The sequence below is a fragment of the Salvelinus alpinus genome, chromosome 27, assembly GCF_045679555.1.
Source record: "Salvelinus alpinus chromosome 27, SLU_Salpinus.1, whole genome shotgun sequence".
Lineage (NCBI taxonomy): Eukaryota > Metazoa > Chordata > Actinopteri > Salmoniformes > Salmonidae > Salvelinus > Salvelinus alpinus.
This window is the reverse complement of record NC_092112.1, coordinates 40,006,240-40,012,193: the sequence shown is the minus strand read 5'-3', so window position 1 is coordinate 40,012,193 and position 5,954 is coordinate 40,006,240. Positions and strand designations below refer to the sequence as shown.

General features: G+C 43.7%; 1 pseudogene; it reads left to right on the top strand.

Annotated features, from left to right (window-relative positions):
• Window positions 1–4,766: 4,766 nt before the first annotated feature.
• Window positions 4,767–5,455, top strand: LOC139555841 (uncharacterized; annotated as a pseudogene).
• The last annotated feature ends 499 nt before the right edge of the window (window positions 5,456–5,954 follow it).

Genomic DNA, 5,954 nt, shown 5'->3' with positions numbered 1-5,954 from the left:
CCCAGAGACCCAGCTATGGCAGTGCTGAGGCTGTCAACATCTCATGGATGTCTCTCCAGTCCCTACACTCCCAATAACAACCACAGGCTGTCGTGCTCCATACTCCCCATCTCACGAACGGCCGTCTTTACCCCCACTAAAACCAACAATTTTACTATCATGTTTTTGGTTGAGGTAGAAAATGTAGAATTGTCCCTTTTAGAATCTAAAAGTGGATTATAAGAGATCATTAAAAAGCACTGGCCTAAATTCATGTTATGCTTGTCTTGAACTAGATCAAACCTCACTATTATGTATGTCTCTAGATCAATCGTCAGAATACTGTATGTCTCAGAGTCCCTGAGTTACATTTTTTTCCAGTGCTGCTAAAATAGGTCTCAAGTATGTTAATTACCTCTGTGCTAGATAATTGAATAACACAGTTGGTAAACAATTAGCATATTACATTCATTCAGTTGATTAATCTATAACCCGTTTAGCATCAGTTTGCATACTGACATCAGAATAGTATCAATGTCATCTACGCATTTCTTATTGGTGCAAAATGTATCTTTCCATCTCAGGTGTTGGAATACAAGAATGTAATTATTTGTTGGGCCATTACCTACTATAGCTTATTATAGTCAGGTAATAAGCACTATGTACTTGGAAAGATCACAGGGAAATTTATTATTTAAGCAATAAGGTTCTCTCCTTGGTTGAGGGAGAGAAAAAAACATTCATGTCAACTGCCTCTTGAGTTTTCAATGGTATACACTACTGAAATGCAACAACAGAAGATGCTCATTTCACTCTATGCATGCAGAGCCAAAATGAAGCACAATGGAAATAAGGGAATTCAAAATGCCCAAATTGCCTCTGCAATAAACACATTTACATTTAAGGCTGCAAAAAAGTAATGGACTGCTAAATGTGTACCAAGCATTTAAATAAATAATTAAAACACCACCTGCCAGGATAAACTTAGAGCAAATTCCCTGACAGACTACTAGATTAAACTTCTAACTCTCTTTTTCCCCGGGACAGCATGGAGCATGGTAGGAACTCCAAATGCGCTGGGCTACAGGGTCAAGGGGGGTCACAATTCCAGGTGGGACAGAGCAGCTGTGACCTTGAGTGCGACGCACCATCTGGGAAAACCCGTAATGAAGGAAGACGTTGATGATTAGTAAGAGGCGAAAGGTCTCTCATCGCTTTCAGAACGACAAAACCAAGAGGTGAACTCTAAAATGTTGATCTTGTTTTAATGTTCTAAGTGCCAGATCAATTCATGTTAATCGTCAAAATTAAACTATACTGTACTTTTCAGCATTATTACAGAGAAACAACAAACTGCTAGAAACACCATGGAAATGAATCGGTTTTACAGTACCTTCAGTCAGACCTCAAAATGTGCAGCTCCTGTCGGACGTTTTCTGCAACAGCTTTGAAACTGTCCATCTCCCCCTCGTAAAACTACCTTTTCTCTCATTTGATTTTTCACAAGAAAACATTCCTTAGAGACTACAGGCCAACAAGCTAAAAAACCAACAACCAGTCAAAAACAATCTGGATCCAAATTGGAGTCCCTGATGATTGCACTGTACTGAGAAGACTAGGAAAAACAATGGAGCTACCATGTATTGGTGTATCTATCCCTTAAAGTAATATGAAGTACATTTGCATTAGAGGAGATTAATGTTACATTAGAGCAGTGCGGAAGGGCTTTGGATTAAACATTCACGTTTAACAAGCTGTTATCATCTCTCTCTCTCTCTCTCTCTCTGTCCCTCTGTCTCTCTCTCTATATATATATTTGTCTCTCGATCACACTCTCTGTATTTCTTTCTCTCTCACTGTTAGCACTAGAAGTAGCTGAGACAAAAACCAGCCTAGTGTGAACACTATCCCATGAGAAAACTACAAGAACATGGCTTGGGGTGGAAAGGTGGCGTTAGATCACAGCGGAAAAAAAGAGTCCACTCCTCCTCATACAAAATCCAGACTCTTGTCTCACAGCTGGGGAAAACCCACGGTCTCATGGCTGCTTAAATGTAACGACATGCACGCTCGTTGGTAGACTTCTGGTCCAGAGTGCACATTACATGTTAATGAGTTGGAACACGGACAGCGAAGCAAGAGGCTCAAACTGCCAATTAGGCATATGCTGCAGACGCTACTCGTGTTTCAGATAGGACCATCTGATAGCGATTCAGCTTGGCGCACGGATCTGACTCCCTCCATGAGACGTGGAGACGCTCCAATGGTGAGTCATTAACCACAGACATCCCTTGAAACCACTTAAGAAAAAAAGAGGCCCACTGATTGAACGCCACTCATTCAAAACATCTCTCTCTCTCGTTTCTCTCTTTTTCTCTCTCTCTGCTCTTTCACTCTCTCTCCCCTCTCTCATTCATCCAGACCCCTTCCCTCGTGTTACTGTAAGCACTTTAACCCAGTGATTATCTTAGATTTAGTGACACAAAATGTATTTTTCTCCCATCACTGTTTGCTTTTACTCTGTAACCCATTATTTGAACAGTTTCATACGAATGTGATAGAATTCAATCAGAATAAATGTTAATTCAATGTTAATGTTAGTTTTGGCTTGTGTCAAACATCAGGTTTAAAAAATGCCCTGAAGTCTTGTCAAACCAAGAGACTTTATACGGCTAGCTCCAACAGTATACCTACTTTCTCAACAGTGGTATGACAACCTCTCAGACCGAGGTTGTTTTCCTTGACCATGAGGCCAGTGAACCAACATCCAAACCCTATAGGGGCTCTGTGTCATACAAGCTCCGACTAGGACCTCATATCACTCCCTGCGTTGTTAGAAGTTCATTTTCTCCCGATATGCACACAGTAAAATTGATAGTGACAAGTCAATTTTCCACATTCCGCACGGAGCGGCGTCCCCTCAGTCCAAACCGCACACATCTGCAGACAACCGACCGGCCGCCTTGCCTTGCATGGAGAGAGAGGAGAAAGTTGGTGCCAAAAGCAGTTTGCTCGGCATCCCTTTAACCTTGGCATGATTACCTGTGAGGCAGTTTAATTTAATCAGTCTCCCACTCGTTCGGCTTGGAGCGAGCAGTGGCTCATTGTGAAAACAGAGTGAGAGAGGCAGAGTGAGGGAGGCAGAGAGAGCTAGGCCGGGTGTGTGCGGCAGTACAGCAGTAGGCTATAGCACACCTCTCTGTCTCTGTAACAGAGACAAGGTTAGCGATAGAACAGATCTCCAGGGGCCCTCTGCCTCCTCCTTCGCCGCTTATCCACACAATGGGCTGACAGAGGAATTAGCCCCACGCCAGGCATCTCCATCAAACAGGCCCGTCATTAATTATGCCATCAATCACGGCCTGCATGATATGCAGGTTCACAATTAGCGGCTATTGGAATGTAGCTCGGAGACTTTGGGCATCGTGCCACATCTCCAGCTCCTTGGGGAAATAAAGGCCATAGATAGCCTATACACTCTTTGAAAAAAGGTTCCAAAAAGGTTCTGCGGCTGTCCCCATAGGAAAACCCTTTTTAGTTCCACGTAGAACAGTTCCACGTAGAACCCTCTGTGGAAAGGGTTATACATGGAACCCAAAAGGGTTCTACTTGGAACCAAAAGGGGTTCTTCAGAGAGTTCTTCTAAGGGGACAGCCGAAGAACCATTTTTTTTCAAGATAGCACCTTTCTTTATAAGAGTGTACACCACTGAGGAATGAGAGGAGAGTGACTGGAAATGGAGTGGGGAATGTATTGTATAGTGGGTCTAGTGGATGTTCATGCATTGATATTATGTGTAATGTGGAAATACTGTATGTTTGCTGAATAATAAAGAAATAAATGATATAGAAATGGAAACCATATAACTGATGCTGGAAACTTGACATTTCTTAAATGCCAAAATAACGGTATCAAAGATGTTTTGTAGATTGATAGAGTTTTGATATTTTCTTTTTTCAATACACCAAATAAAAACCCAAATTACATTAGCTTTGATCAGGTATATGTAAAACAAAATTAATCCTATACCTGCATAAATTAAATTGTGTTCGATAACATAGCCTTCCGGCCCACATTCTCATAGCTCTTAAACTGTGCAGGTGTGAGATGGCTGCTCGCCGTGTGTCAATGGCTCTGCCTCTGTCTCAATGTGCAGCGCACAGTAGATACTGCAGCCGTATAGACAAACCTAGCTGATAAATTGGTGGGCAGAACTGAACACAAACTGATCCATTAGATTAGTAATGAATGTGTTTTCTCTCAGCAGCACATCACTCAGTGTGTGTGTGTGTGTGTGTGCGTGCTTGCGTGCGTGCGTGCGTGCTCATTGAGATGACTGTTCATTGAGTCACTGATACCTCCCCCACAGTGAATAATTTAGAGCCAATATGGGGTCTCACCCAGATCTTAATTCCTATGAGCTGCTCTAACATCTTCAAAAACAATGGACTCTTTTTAGTTGAATCTGGGCAATACCTTAGCTGTAGTGTTGGCTATATGCCTAAAACAAATAAACTCAGCAAAAGAAGAAACGTCCCTTTTTCAGGACCCTGTCTTTCAAAGGTAATTCGTAAAAATCCAAGTACCTTCGCAGATCTTCGTTGTACAGGGTTTAAGCACTGTTCATTGCTTGTTCAATGAACCGTAAACAATTAATGAACATGCACCTCTGGAACGGTCGTTAAGACACTAACAGCTTACAGACGGTAGGTAATTAAGGTCACAGTTATGAAAACTTAGGACACTAAAGAGGCCTTTCTACTAACTCTGAAAAACACCAAATAATGATGCCCAGGGTCCCTGCTCATCTGCGTGAACGTGCCTTAGGCATGCTGCAAGGAGGAATGAGGACTGCAGGGCAGTAAATTCCAATGTCCGTAATGTGAAACGCCTCAGACAGCGCTACAGCGAGACAGGACGGACAGCTGAACATCCTCGCAGTGGCAGACCAAGTGTAACAACACTTGCACAGGATCGGTACATCCGAACATCACACCTGCGGGACAGGTACAGGATGGCAACAACAACTGCCCGAGTTAGACCAGGAACGCACAATCCCTCCATCGGTCCTCAGACTGTCCGCAATAGGCTGAGAGAGGCTGGACTCAGGGCTTGTAGGCCTGTTGTAAGGCAGGTACTTACCAGACATCACTGGCAACAACGTCGCCTATGGGCACAAACCCACCGTCGCTGGACCAGACAAGACTGGCAAAAGGTGCTCTTCACTGACGAGTCTCGGTTTTGTCTCACCAGGGGTGATGGTCGGATTCGCGTTTATCATCGAAGGAAGGGGCGTTACACTGAGGCCTGTACTCTGGAGCAGGATCGATTTGGAGGTGGAGGGTCCATCATGATGCGTCACAGCATCATCGGACTGAGCTTGTTGTCATTGCAGGCAATTTCAACGCTGTGCGTTACAGGGAAGACATCCTCCTCCCTCATGTAGTACCCTTCATGCAGGCTCATCCTGATATGACCCTCCAGCATGACAATGCCACCAGCCATACTGCTCGTTCTGTGCATGATTTCCTTCAAGACAGGAATGTCAGTGTTCGGCCATGGCCAGCGAAGAGCCCGGATCTCAATCCCATTGAGCATGTCTGGGACCTGTTGGATCGGAGGGTGAGGGCTAGGGCCAGGGCCATTCCCCCCAGAAATGTTCGGGAACTTGCAGGTGCCTTGGTGGAAGAGTGGGGTAACATCTCATAGCAAGAACTGGCAAATCTGATGCAGTCCATGAGGAGGAGATGCACTGCAGTACTTAATGCAGCTGGTGACCACACCAGATACTGACTTCTACTTTTGATTTTGACCCCCCCCTTTGTTCAAGGTCACATTATTCAATTTCTGTAAGTCACATGTCTGTGGAACTTGTTCAGTTTATGTCTCAGTTGTTGAATATTTTTATGTTCATACAAATATTTACACATGTTAAGTTTGCTGAAAATAAACACAGTTGACAGTGAGAGGACATT